This window comes from Rhinolophus ferrumequinum, chromosome 23, assembly GCF_004115265.2.
Source record: "Rhinolophus ferrumequinum isolate MPI-CBG mRhiFer1 chromosome 23, mRhiFer1_v1.p, whole genome shotgun sequence".
Lineage (NCBI taxonomy): Eukaryota > Metazoa > Chordata > Mammalia > Chiroptera > Rhinolophidae > Rhinolophus > Rhinolophus ferrumequinum.
Genome location: NC_046306.1, coordinates 15,503,468 through 15,518,539, shown reverse-complemented (window position 1 = coordinate 15,518,539; position 15,072 = coordinate 15,503,468). Strand labels below are relative to the sequence as shown.

Genomic DNA, 15,072 nt, shown 5'->3' with positions numbered 1-15,072 from the left:
ACGACGAGAGGCGATGACACAGCCACCAGGGCTGTGAAGGACAGGTAACACCCAATCCTGAGCTCGGTTGAAGAGAGAAGGGAGTAAATGGTTTTTTAAATCCAGTATCTTCAGAGACAGAATTGTGTCACATAAGTTAATTTTAGGGATAACCGAAGCACTAAAACATGCAAGCTTATGAAGGAAAGCTTTCTAAATTGCACTACTTCCTTCTCAGCCTTTCTGAACTAACTAAACCATAATTTGACCTATTCCTGTTGAACAAGATAATTATGATTAATTACTGTATTCAGAGACCACAGAGGCTAACAAGACTGTTTCCTCTACAATGAATGTCCCCCCACTGCCATCCTTTGAATTACTTTGTATAGCGTTTCTGCCTCTGTCATTACCAGCTGTCTCTTCTTGTTTTTGTCAGTATATTTGCCTCTAATAGAGGCTCCCTTAATTCACACCTTCTGATGTCAGACAGACCTGGAAAAGCGATCTATTAAAGGACGTGGGCAAAGGCTCACTCCCACCCGTCTCACCTTCAGACACAGGCAGTTGGCTTCTAGACCATGTTTTAATCCACTACAGTTGCATTTCCCAAAACTCCCTGATCTGAGGCTCCTGCAGGCTGATCATAACACCTCTTCTTATTGCTGGTACTTCATTTATTGAAGACCTAGCACACCTTCCTTCTCGCCACCCCAAATGTCCTGCCATCTTTCTGATGCCTTCTCTGATCGACCACATGGATGGCCCAAAGAACTCTCCAGCCTCTCCGTTACTTGACCTTGACTTCACTCCTTTCCACTGAATGCATTCACTTCAGCCATTCAGGAGGCAAAACCCAGGGCCCGGACACGTCCAGTCAATAATTAATTGCTCCAACTCAGACATCTTCCACTCAGGTGTCCCTCGCTAACCACACCCTCCTATTACTCCATCAACCCAACACACCCATCCTTGACTTCATCCACACCTCTGGTCCTTCTCTCCTCCCACTCAGCCTAGACACCTTTACCTACCATGTCGTCACTGTCTGGTCAATACCTCAGCTCCTTGGTCCCACTGGCCTTCTGCTGCCTCTCCCCGTAAACTCCAACCCTGGCTCAGTCCAACTATATGCCTTCTTTGCTCCTAAAACCAGGCAGCTGACTGCTACTGGTGTCTCAATCAACCCATGGTCTTCTACCTCCATGGGTTGAAGATCCTACTGCCTGGAGATCATGGACATTGCCCGACGGTCACTCTTCCTGTTCCTGCTCTCAACTGTACATCAAATCTCCTTGTTTTTGCTCTAACTTCTTCCCACTTTTAGCAGACAACCTCACCCTCTATTTCACAGAGATGATGGAAACCACCAGACTGGTCCTGGCTTATATAAGACATTCCACCAAAAAAAGCAACTGTGCCCAAGCCCCCTGCACCTGTACTACGAGGTCTACTGGTCGCTCAGTGATTTGAAGTAAGCTCCCCAGTGACAATCATTACTGAAGTAAGCAGTAATGGTGGTGAGCACCTTTTTGGTGAAAAGTATAAAAATAGCCGAACTTTCAAAAGATCTCTCTACCCTGAGAATCTTTAAGATGAGACAGAGTTTTAAAAAGAAGAAAGGTGTCTTCCCTCCAAGCATTTAACAAGTTTACATCTAAACATAAAGCTGCCATACATCAATAGATTATAAATTCCAAGCCAAATAGTGAATTCCCCGATGATTTTTATAATTCAAAAGCAGAGTCAGTGAAGCAGTACTGTTATGCTCTCCTTCACTTTTACCCGAACTCGAATTTGTTGGTGGGTCTACAAGTCTTTTCCTGAGGGATTTGTTTTCTTTCTTATAATACTAATAGCTAACATGGATTTTTTTTGGTGTACAATTATGTTCCTCACAATGACCCTGTGAGATAAGAACTATTCATTTTCTCCATTTACAGCTGAAAAAATGAACTTAGACATGTTAAATAATTTGTCCAAGGGCTTGTAGCTGGAAAGTGACAAAAGTAAAAGCAAAAACAGAGCCTGAACACAACCTAATCTGCGTGATTTGCACACTGGTTATGATCAGAAACTTCCCCGGAAATGCAATATCTTAACCCAAGCATTCTTAGTTTTTATACTCCGATATATGTTTAGAAACACAAACATGAGGAATTATCAAATATTAATATTACTGCATATTTCACATTCATTCCTACATTCATATCAGAAGACAGTAATGAGTCAGAGGGACATTTCTACACTCAGATCATGTAGATTCAAATCTCAGCTCCACCACTTTCTTAGCTGTGAAACCTTAAACGTTGCTTACCTTCTCTAAGGGCCATTTTCCCCACTAAAAGTAGAAATGGTCATGTAATAACCACAGCACCTTATTAAGGGTTCTCCCAGGTATTCAGAGATAAAGCGTGAATGCACTTAGCAATGGCCCTGGCACAAAGTCAGCCTTGAAGAAAAAGTCAGCTGTTACAATGACGATTGTCCACAGCACATCGAAGCCCTGCACCTATGGGACTGCGGGCGGAGCACCGGGTGCCAGGACTGAACCATCAACAGGACAAGGCCAGCCCTGCCCCCACATGTCCTGCAGTCTGTTGGGGGAGTAGACATTACAGAAGGAAGCTAACATCAATGAAACACTTGGAATGTTGGTGAAGCGCTAAGCAAGAAATGCACAAGTCCTGAGAGAGGGGACCTTGGGGAGGAAGCTGCTGCGGCCGGGGTGGTCAGGGAGGGCCCCTCTGAGGAGCGCCATTTGAGCTGCGACCAGGTGTTTGAGAGGGATCTTCCTATGAGGAGGTAAGTGTGAGGGGCAGGCCGAGGGAAGGGTCCCTACAGGGGAGAACTTGGCGGTGCTCCGACCTGACAGAAGCACGCTGAGCAAGGAGCGGAGGTTGGAGAGGGAGGCGGAGGCTGGACACCTCAGAACAAGTGGGTGTGGGGCTAAGTGCAGTGGGAAGACACTAGCGGGGAGGTGGTGTGTTCTGGCTTACGTTTTTGGTAGGGTCACTTTGGTTACGGGGGGGGGGGGGCAGGGGGGGTAGAATAGGTCAGAAGAAGGCAAGAATGGAAGCTGGGAGACTAGGTAACCGGTAGGGTCAGTCATCTAGCTGAGAGAGGATGGTGGCTAGATTAGGAGGGTGGAGGAAACAGAGGATTTGTGGGATTCTGGAGGCTAGGCTTGGATGCGGGGTGAGGACTCAGGAAGAATCAAAGACGACTTTCAGGCGTCTGCCCTGAACAGTGAGTGCGGGGGGGGGGGGGGGGGGGCAGGCATGGGGAATACAAATCTGGAAGTTTAAAAAGAAGACTGAGAGACCCATCTCGGACCTGTGACGTTTGAGATCCCTGTGAGGCAGCAAGTAGAGATAACAGGAAGGAGGCAGCTGAGAATGCAAGTCTGGAACCAGAGAAAGGGCCAGGCGGGTGGTGTAACTGAGGGCGTCATCTGCATCCAGAGGGTATTAAACTCCTGGGAATAGATGAGATCACTTTGGGAGAGAATATGATGAGAGAAGGGAGGTAATGGAGTGAGAAAAGAGAAGAAACAATAAGAAATCAAGTTGGTAACCTAAAACTGAACAGGGTCATGGAGCTCATAAAAAAAAAAAAAACACTGCCCCAAATATGTGCTCAAGAAATGCCTGTAGAAAAATTAAAAATAAATTCTTAACACATTATCTTTAGGCCTTTAAAAGCATAAAAGTTTCATTAGGATTTTTCCCCCCAAGTTCTGTAAATTTGGGGCATGAGAAAATTTTTTGAAATAGTGTTTGGATCGTGTTCAGAGGGATCTTCTTCCTTAAGAGTAAAAGCAAGGATTTTTTTAAAAACTCACAAAAATTAAAAGTAGCCTACTTGAAATTCAAGCTTTTAAAAAACTTACTCTTGTAGTGTCCTGCCTGTAAACATTCTACCTTAAGATACAATTTTTCCCATCTTTATAATGAAAATGCAATTATGTTTTATTACAGATGTCATTTCATCCTGAAAGATGAAACTGGTACTTTCAAACAGTTCAAGAGTCACATGAGAGATGTAAAATGCTCAAAAGATCAAGGATTTATTTTAAAATGTTAAAAACAAAAACAAAACACTTAAGTATACCTGCCAGGCCATCCAAAAACTGATAAGCAAGGAGTTGAAAAGGATAGAATTGCCAGGAAAATAAGTAAACATAACAGCTACTCCTCAAATGAAAACACATTAAAGCTGTAATTATATCTCTAGGTATCTGTTGACACAAAAAGCTCACTATGCTCTTGAAGCTTATACTATCACTGAGAACTACCAAATTGAAATCACAGCTGTAAACATAACTGGGATACTTTATATGTTTCAAAGATTTCCAATGTGACACAAGGGAATATGCATAAGAAGGAAAGTCAGTAACATTTGCCAAAAATGTTCCTTCCCTCAATTGTGAAGTTAAATCAAGACTGTGGTTCTTTTTAGGATCATAAGACTCACTTTGTAAAATTCTTCTCCTCAGATATGTAAAGGAGAGGGCTGTCCTGACTTTTAAGGGACTGTCACCCCGTTTCATGGTACTCGCTATTTAAAAGCCGAGGAGGCGACCAGTAAGGTCACATGAATGGATGGATGGATAATGATCATTCATTCATTCGCCCATTTAACCAATATTGAGTAAGCACCCATACATGTGTCAGGTGCTTTTCTGGGCCCTGAGGTTATTACATCAGTGAAAAAGTCTCACACTTCTAGGTTAATGGGGCGGGAGCGGGGGAGACACAATAAGCCAACGAATAAATAAGTCTGTATTTACCAAGTTGTGGTAAGTGCTATGAAGACAAGTAAGCTGGGTGAGGAGGACAGGGGAATGGAGTGTATTTTACACACAGTGGTCAGGAAAAGCGTGATAAGGTTATGTCTGAGCAGAGACCTGCGGCAAGAACCCTGATATCCAGGGAACAGAGTTCCAGGCAGATGCAAAGGCACTGAGGCTACCATATGCGCGAGGTTTGTAGGGCACAGCAAAGAGCTCCACCCAGCACAGCTGGGGCAGAGGAGCAGGAGGTAGTCTTGCAGGCCACGGCAGGGACTTCAGATTTTACTTTAAAACAAGAAGATATTGGAGCGCTTTAAAAAGATCTTTTACTTTTTAAAAAGATCACAAAGGGAACACAAGTTCTTACTCGTAAAAATAAAACAAATAGATATCTCTCATAATCTATTTATACGTGAAAAAATACAATTAAACAACCTTATGCTATGGTAGCATTTTTGTAGGAAAAAATACTTATCCATGGGAACAGAAGATAAATACCAAACTGGTTTACTATGGTTTGTGGCACTGTGGGGTTTTTTTTCTTAGGCTTTTCTTTGTTTTTCTAGTTTTCTGCCTTAAACATGAATTACTTTTTGTAATTTTTTAATGTTATCTTAAAGGAAAAAAAACAACAACATTCCCACCATGAGACTGCCTTAGTCTGAAATCTTACTTACGAAAAAAAAAACAAAACAAAACATGAAACAGGGGAAACATTTTCCTCCAAAAATTACCCCGCTGCCCCTGCAATGTTTGTTGGGAAGCACTGCACAAATCAAGCGCTGTTCAAGGTATCAAGGTCAAAACACCAACTTGGTTAATATGTTTATCATTACATAGTAGCTCTGTCCTCTAAAGCAAGTTTGATACCATCTTTCCAAGGCAGCAATAGAAGGCCCTTTTCATTAATTTCCTAAGACTCTTTGATACTACCTTGCTGCTTCTGGATTTTTCCACTGTATGTCTCTTAGAAACAAATTAAGCCCGAATAAATGGTCCCAGCTAATGAAGTGTGCTTTTGGCTCTTTCCCCGTGGTTCAGATTTATCCGACAAAACACCAAATTGTTTTAGGGCGCATTTTCTCTTAGTTTTGAAATATTGCACTACTAAGTTACGACAAATAAAAGAGCATCAAGATAACAACATTTAAAAAATGTATAAAATGGGAACTACTGCAATCCTGTTTTAAATTGAGGGTGTGTGGAGGTCTCGTGAATAAATATACTATACTACGTGTTCACATCACACAGATAAAAACAGAAGGGAGTATACGTCCCTTCCCCATCACGGAAGTTTCTCCCAGGGCACAAGCTCCGGGCAATCACCGCTCAGAAATACAAACCACGCAACTCAAAATGACCCAAACTCTCAAATCCTTTCTACCTGAGTCCTGCCAACAGGCTTCTCTGAATAAAAATCCCAAACTGGGAAGGTCTGACAAGCCCCAAACTCGGCTCACACGCCACCTGCGGCAGCCGGGAACCCCGCGCCCAGGTTTACTGTTTTCGCGTGGGCAAGCAAGGGTCCCAGGATTCAGGATCCTACTGTACCCCAGTGGGTCGAGTCCGGGTTCAGCTGCCTCCCTTGTCGAGCTGACGCTCTTCAGACCACAGGCAGGGACTGGCCTGTACCCCCCGGACCGAATGGGCCCGCGGAGTGACAGCAAGTGGCTCTGGCCGCCCAGCACCTCCCCCCCACGTCAGTCGGAGACTGTCCTCCGCGCTCCCCTCCAGGCTCTCGGGCGCACACGCAGCGCTTCCCACCCGGCGGACCCTAGGACACGCACCCTCACACGGTCAGGCGGGCATCTGCGGACCCCCCACTTCCCCTCCACAACCCCCTGGTTGCTTTCTTCGCAGCTATGTGGCCCGGGATGGCTACGCTGACCCCCAAGATCGGTGGCACCACACGCCCCCAGGACGCCCGCGCCTGGAGCGGGGGACGGGGGTGATGACAGATGGGCGGAAGGCGGGGCCTCGGGGGGAAGGGGCGGAGCCTCCCAGCATGGGGGTGCTGGCGGCTGACAGAAAGACCCGGGGCAGCGGGCGGGAGGGGTTGGCGTACACTGCGGGCAGGGCTGGGGGTCAGGCGTGGCGGGAAGCAGCTCGCACAAACACAGGGGGCTGACAGGCAGAGGCACACACAGACACGGGGGCTGACAGTGGCGGGGGCACACGGGGCTGACGGGCCGCGGCGGGCGCTCACCTGGCAGCTGCGGCGGCGGCGGCCCCCGTAGCTGGGCCGCTCTCCCTGCGCTCCGAGCCTCCCTCCCGGCGGGTGGCCGGCCGGCCGGCGCAGGCCCCGCTGAGGCGGCGGCGGCGACGCCGGAGCCGCGGACTGCTGAGCGGCGGGGACGCAGCTGCACCAACCGACTCCGGGCCGCTCGACTCGGCTCGGCTCGGCGGCACTCGGAAGCGCTCGGCTCCGCTCGGCCCCGTTCGGCTCGGCTGGGGCGTGGCCCGAGGCCCCCCGCCCAAGTCGCCTCTGGCGCCCGGGGGGCGGGGCCTTCGTGCGGGCGCGAGCCCCCTGACGTCGCGGAGAGCGGACCTTGTCCCGGGCGCATGCGCGGGCGCCGGTCATGCTTTTACCCATGTGGAACCTGAAGGGGGTGGGGAAGAAGGGGACAGGGGCGGATGCTGTGGCCCCAGAGGTTCCCGGCTTTTGTACTCCATATCCTGGTCTTTCTAGAGGACCACCTAAGGAAGGCCACGGCAGGCTGCACTTTCAAAAGGATGTAGGCAGGACAGGGACCAGGGGCCAGAGGCCATCCCCTCTCACCCCCTACCCCAGTCTAGTGTTTCCCAGGATGCATCACCTGGGAGTCAGCCTTTCTTTTATCCCACCAACGCTTCACTGCAGTGTTGAAGCTTTTCTATTTCCTAACAACAACTTCTGATAACTGCTTTCCTAACACTGAATCTTCAGGTATTTGAGAACTTTAAAGTATCAGTTAGCCCTCTCAGGTACAATAAATAATGCTATTCTTTCTTCACGGGCTCTATTTGTAACCTGTAACACCTGGGATGGGAGTGGGCCCTTTTCTGAGTTTGTCATACGTTCCAGGCACCATTTTTGTTCTGGAGCCCAAACCTATAGCAAATACGCTCAGTGGTCCCCACATTTAGAATTTAGTGATTAATAAACAGCAAGATCTCTGCAGTCTGACATAACTGCGTTGGAATCCCAGATCTGCATTATACTGGCAGATTAACAATTGGCTGAGTGACTTTGTACATGCTATTTAATCTCTGATCCATAAAAGGGCTATGAAAATATTAGTAACCAAGACAATAGGAATGATTGAAAGGATTAAATGACAGCACACATGAAGTTTTCTGCACGGTGCCTGCTGTTCAATAAATAAGTAAGGCTAACTTTAAATCGGATTGCGTATAACCTTCAGATCTGAAAACCAGTAAATACGTATATATACGCGTACACAAGTACTGAGCAATACATCAGACTTCACATGTCCAAAGCCAAACTGGAATTGCCCCTCAGCTTGCTCCTTTGCCGCCTTCCCCACCGCAGTTAATGTCAATTCCATCCTTCTGGGGGCTCAGGACAAACCACTGGAATCATCCTTGATCCCTCTCTTCCTGTCATATCCCACATGCAGTCTAGCAGCAAAGTTTGTCAGCTCTACCTTTAAAGTAGCCTCATTTGAGCCCTCATCTTCTCTTTCCTAGAATATTGCAAGGACCTGCTACCTCTGCTCCCTGAATCCACTCTGCTCTCACAGAGCTTGTTCTCAAGCCGCCTAAGTCAAAACATATTTCTTCTCTAAAGCCTTCAGTGGCTTCCCGCCTCACTCACAGCAAAAACCAAAGGCTTTTTTTTCAAGGGCCTCCAAGATTCTAGATCATCTGCACTCCTCCCCTCCCCCACCACTTTAACTGCATCTCCTGCCACTCTACCCCCTCCCTCCATTCCAGCCACACCGGCTGTCTTCCTGCTCCTGGAACATGCAGGCTCACTTTTACCTCAGGACTTTTGCACTTGGTGTTTCTTCCCCCAAGAAAGGTATGTGCCCTTACTCCAAATATCTACTCAAAAGTCACCTCCTCAAGAAGACCTTCTCAGACAACTCTACTAAAATATCAAATCCCAACCCCAATCACTTGCTCTCCCTTCTCGCTGCTTCATTTTCCCTCATAGCCCTTATGACCTGAATATCATCTGTAACGTCCCACGGGCAGAAACTTTGTGTTCTAGCAACTGGAACATGGCCTGACATAGTCAGGTACTCAATAAATATTTCTTGAATGAATAGAAGTAGATATGGGCTATATTGTTCCAATTAACTTCATTTACTCAAACTTCTGAGCATCTATTCCAATCCAGGCACTATGGGACACAGAGATAGACAAGGCACTCTCCTGACCACTGAGAGACTCAGTATTTCAAAGAAGACACCCAGGTAACAAAGTACTTCTGGAGGAAAACACATAACACTAGATAGATGTGCCAACTGCTTTGGGAAGCAGAGAGACAGACATAATTAATACTATATAGGAGAGTGTGGAAAGGCTTCCAAGAGGAGGTGACATTGGGTTGGGTCTAAAAAATTAATGAGGAGACTCCAGGCAGAGGAGGCAGCATGCACTTAATGCCAGTGTGAGGAGGTAAGTCACGAATCATGCTTACCTGAGGATGAAAATTATTTTTCTTAAAAAAAAAAATTTAAGTAGATTCCAGGTGTTCCCTATAATAATCTTTTGCACTCATTCTGATCAGCTTTCTCAAGCAGGAAAGAAACTGCCAGAAGTATAGTTGATGCACCAGAATCACAACCTGAGCTTTATTTTATTGGAATGAGCTACACCTGTGACCTATTTAGGTCAGGATCCAGAGGCAAAGAACATGTATCAGTTAGGAGTTTGTTGGCTGCAAGTACCAGTAACCCATCAGGCCAATTTAAGGAAAATAAAAGGGGGAAGAAGGGGAGGAGTCTCTCAGGCCAAGGGGGAGAACCCAGCTGGACTTCTGGATGAACTGGAAGCAGAGCAAGGTTTACCTGTAAGATTCTCTCTGCAAACTTGTTTTCTTTGCGTCCAGATAACACAATGGGAAATATGTCTGCCAACCACTCCCAAGTACGTGACACAATTCCAGGTACCCAGAGAAAGACTAAAATCCCTAATCATTCCAATTTCCAAATCCCAGAGAAGAGGCTCTCGTTGATGCAACTTGAGTCCGGTGCCACCCCACTCCCCACCACCGATAATTGTGTCCAGCTTACAAGTGGTGTAGTTCATCAGGAACCCACCTCTGTGGATCAAGACCACAATAAAGGAAATTGTTGTGAGTTGAGGCGATATCTTAACCATTGATTTCATTTAATGGGAAAATAGAACCATTGATTTCACTTATGGGACAAAACCTGAGAAACATTTGATTGTGACACAGGAGATGATTATTGAGTTTCTGTGTAGTCAGGAGGCCTATTTTTAGGTAGCAATCAAAACAGGAAGTTGTTTTCTCCCCAACAAAAAGTGGACAAAAACTAGGGTGGTCTCCATGAGCCCTCGGTAGTGGGTATTCTGATGACCTCCTGTGGTAGTTGACATGAATGCTAGCCAATGATTTCAAGTTTGCTTCCCAGACACATCACAGGCTTGTGTTATACTTCCTTACAGCTTGGAGTCAGGAATGACCATGGTACTTGCTTTTATTGTAGTCAATAAAGGATGAGTAGAAGTATGTCACTCCCAGGTCCAAATTTTAAGAACTAGTAAACAATTTTCTATACTCTTTCCATCAGTAACAGCAATAGACGATGTTTGAGATAGTGATAGCTCCATCAGTCTGGGTCCTGAAGTGAGAAAACATGGAATAATGCCCGTAGGTGACCCACAGTGGACACGCAGTATAAGCAAGACATAAAGTTTTGCTGTTACATAAACAAGATTGGGGCTTATTTTTCACCACAGCAACATCTAGCCTAGCTTGACAGATGCATCTTCCTGACATCCAGTCCATCTCTCCATTGTACAGCATTGAGACAATTTGAGAGGCATAGACCCCGTCTCCCCCATGTGGGTGTGGACCCTGACTGTTCTAAGCCAGTTGAAGTAATCTCATCCACCTTGTGTTGACTGCTTCAGGGACAGTCCGATTACCCCAGCCTACATCTATCAATACCCAGCATTCATCTCATCACAATAATTGCATAAAACCCTCACTGTCTCTTGGAATGTCAGGCAGGAACCATTTGCTGTTGGCAGCTGTTTTGTAACCATGAGGAGAGCCAGCCTAAAGATGAACCTCACATATGGAATCGGGAAAGGCAGCAAGAATTGAAGAGAAACAGAGCCGGAGGGCTGATCAAGGCCTACCTGAGTCCATCTACCAAATAACAGTTCCATAAATCAATAAATCATCTTTATTGTTGATTTTAATTTGAGTAGGATTCTCTATTATACTTGAAACCAAAAGCATTTTAACAATGGCTGTTTCCTGCCCAGCTCTGGGTAGTAGACAGGGCTATAGACGCATAGGTGGGAACAAGTCTGAGCTTTGAACTACAGGAAGAGAAGCTGAAAATTCTACCCGATTGATATGCCAGCTCTTTTTTAAGAATGAGTAGCATAATGCAGGCAGAGCTCAGAGAAGGAACAGGATGTGGCCTGATGTCAGAGCCTGTCTTCTGCCAGTCCTCACAGCTGGGGTTCTGCTGCTTCCATGTGCAGGCGTAGGCCAGGCCAGGCCAGCCCAGGACCTGAGCCAGGCATGACGGGCAAGAGCCCCAATCCTTCACAGGGTGGGGCTTAGAGTCACATCTTGTTTTATAAATATGCAGTTTCTGCTGGACCAGAGATGAGCTTGAGTGTCCAGCTCAAGGCATTGTCTGTCCCTACCCACCACTCTCATTCCCAATCAATTTGTATTGTGCACCTACCATGTACCTGGCCTTCTGTTAGGTTCTGGGTATGCAGCAGCGAATAAAACCAGAGACCCTCACAGAGCTTCAATCTAATAAGTCAGGCAGACATTGGTCAAGTAATCAAAAACATAAATCTTACATGGTGCTGGTACCATGAGATCCAGAAATAGGAAGCTCTGGCCTAAAGATATTGAGGGAAACAGTAAGTGTGAGATCTAAAGGGGAAAATTGGGGTGCTATTAGATGTGTTAGTCTGCTTGGACTGCCATAACAAAATAACATAGACCAGGTGGGTTAAACAACAGCAGTTAATTTTCTCAGTTTTTGAGGCTGGAAATACAAGATCAAGGTTTCAGCCAATTTGGTTTCTGGTGAGGCCACCTTCTTCTGTGTCCTCATATGGCCTTTCCTCAGTACGTGTGTGTGCAGAGAGAGGAAGAGTGAGCTCCCTGTGTCTCTTCTTACGACACTAATCCTACTGGCTCAGGGCACAACCCTTACGACCTCATTTAACCTTAATTATTTCCTTACTCCAAACACAGTCACAAAGGGGGTTAGGGCTTCACCATATGAATTTTTCAGGGACACACACATTGAGTCCATACCATTAGGTAGATAGGGAAAAGAAGCGTAGCCTGGGTGGCAGTTAAGGGTACATGGTGATTTTATTCTTTAAATCAGAAGAAACACGAACAATGAGGTTGATAATGGGAGGAGATGCGGTTGGAGAGGTGGCCAGTGGCCAGATCAAGTCACGGTAATAATTTGAGACATCCTAAGAGCAATGGGACTTTATGGAAGTGACCTGAGTAGGGACAACCTGCTATGTGGGGAACAGACTGGGTAGGCTCAGAATGATGCAGGGAGAACAATAATGAAGCTGCCTCAAGTGTCCAGGCTCAGCCCAGGCCACATATGTAGGTACTGGTTGGCCTGGCGGAGGCCAAGGTATAGACCCAAGAAAGAGAACCTACTTCTGGCCCAGGTGAACAGAAGCCTTGGACTGCTGAGTCACCCCCGGTCACTTTCTCAGCTTCTCTGTAGTCCCGGCTTCTCCCCTGCTGTACTCTACCTGGTAGACCCTGTACCATATAGGGATGAGCCTCCGCAGGGACAGCCCATCCCTGAGGCAGGTTCGGTTTCCCTAGCCCTAGTCTGGCACAGCCACAATATAAAGTTCAACAAGCTGCCCCCTGACCACAATATAAAGTTCAACCACAATATAAAGTTCAACAAGCTGCCCCCTGACCCAATACCAATCCAACAACTGCCCATCCCTTCTCCAGACAACTCAGTGAAAGATTCAAGACTTCAGCCAACAAAACTCTTTACACTTTAATCAAGGGTTCTGAAGAGCTTTCAGAAAAGTTGTGCACTGGAAGTGCTCCATTCCTTGCACAGTGGCAGCCTGGTTTCAAGTCTTCGGAGTGTTCTAGATAACGTCACACTCTGAATACAGATTAAAGGGGTCCTGAACGGTGAGCACTCTCAAGGGGTCAAGTAAAAAACGAAAAATTAAAAAAATTTTTTTTCAAATCTTTTTGGGAAAAGTTTACATCGGTCTAACCTTAAAATTTTTCTACAATTGTCTCAAATGTACTGCAATGCCTAATGGACAGTCAAATGTAGCCAGACACAAATGGAGACAAGACACCAAAAGAAAAAATGAGTAAAACAACAAAGAAACAGATTCATAGGGACGCTAAATGTAGGAAATTATCAGACACAGACCAAAAACCAACCAAACTTATTACATTCGAGGAGATAAAAGCCAAGCTTTGACAAATCAAAATCATGAGCTAATTCTTCACAATCATTAGAATGGCTATTATCCAAAAAAGAAAAGAAAAAGAAAATAACAGGTGTTAGATGTAGATGTGCAGAAATTGGAACACTTGTGCATTATTAGTGAGAATGTAAAATAATGCAACTGCTGTAGAAAACAGTATGATGGCTCTTCAAAAAAGCAAACATTCAAACAAAACAAACAAACTCATAGACACAGACAACAGTATGGTGGTTACCAGAAGGGAAAAGGGGGAAGGGAAAGATGAAGAGGGTAAAGGGGTTCAAATATATGGTTACAGAAGGAGACTAGACGTTGGCTGGAGGGCACACAATGGACTATACAGATGGTGTATTATAAAGTTGCACATCTGAAATTTATATGATGTTATTAACCAAGGTTACCCCAATAAATTTAAATAAAAATGGAAAAAATGCAAAAAAAAAAAAGAAAATTAAATATAGACTTATCAGAATGGATATAGAATGATCCAGGATTTCTACTTCTAGGTGTACGAGGTCGGACAATTAAGTTTGCAAATTTGTTGTAACAATGTAGCTAACCTTTTTTTGATGTCAAAGGGATTATTCATTATGAATTTGTACCAACAGTTAACCAAGTTTACTATTTGGAAGTGTTGAAAAGGCTGCATGAAAAAATTAGACAACCTGAACTTTTTGCCAACAATTCATGGCTCTTGCATCACAACAATGCACCAGCTCACATGGCACTGTCTGTGAGGGGGTTTTGAGCCAGTAAACAAATAAGTGTATTGGAACACCCTCCCTCCTCACCTGATCTGGCCCCCAATGACTTCTTTCTTTACCCAAAGATAAAGGAAATATTGAAAGGAAGATATTTTGATGACATTCAGGACATCAAGAGTAATATGACGACAGCTCTGATGGCCATTCCAGAAAAAGAGTTCCAACATTGCTTTGAAAGATGGACTAGGTGCTGGCGTCGGTGCATAACTTCCCAAGGGGAGTATTTCGAAGGTGACCATAGTGATATTCAGCACTTTTTGCTACATCACATAGTGATGTAGCACTTTTGCTAGGATGAGTTCACAAACTTAATTGTCCAAACTCCAATACCCAAAAGAATCTAAAGGAGGAACTCGAACAGACATTTGTACACCCATGGTCATAGCAGCATTATTCACAATAGCCAAAAGGTGAAAGCAAAGCAAATGACAATTACCATTAGAGGTAAGACAAAAACACCCAGAATGAAGTATGGAGAGACAAAGAGATAGAAAATATAGGAAAAGGTAAGAGACATACAGGATACAGTGAGGGTTAATGTACAGTTTCATTAGAGTCCCAGAAAGAGAAAAGAGAATGAGACAGAAGCAATATTTGAAAAGACAATGTCTGAGAATTTTCTAGAACTTAGGAAAGACATCAAGTCATAAGTTGAAGATGCCAAATAAATCTACACCCAGATACATTATGGCAAAACCATAGAAAACCAAAGACATATCAAATTGGTCTAATACAAAAGTAATTTGAGTCCCAGAAAAGGAGAGGGTGGAAAGAAAAAGATATTTGAAGAGATTATAGTTAAAATTTTTTCAAAATTAATGAAAGATATGCACAAATTCAAGCTCAGATAATAAATAC

General features: G+C 45.0%; 1 protein-coding gene across 3 annotated transcripts in view; it reads right to left on the bottom strand.

Annotated features, from left to right (window-relative positions):
• ZHX3 (zinc fingers and homeoboxes 3) overlaps positions 1–15,072 on the bottom strand; it is a 137,555-nt gene that overhangs the window by 108,313 nt on the left and 14,170 nt on the right. For 2 of the 3 annotated variants that reach the window (XM_033094610.1, XM_033094613.1), the window contains exon 1: positions 6,981–7,122. The exons of the other annotated variant lie outside the window; for it this stretch is intronic. The gene's annotated coding sequence lies outside the window, so the exon portion shown is untranslated. Of the gene's footprint in view, positions 1–6,980; positions 7,123–15,072 lie in introns of those variants that run through there. 3 annotated transcript variants of the gene reach the window in all.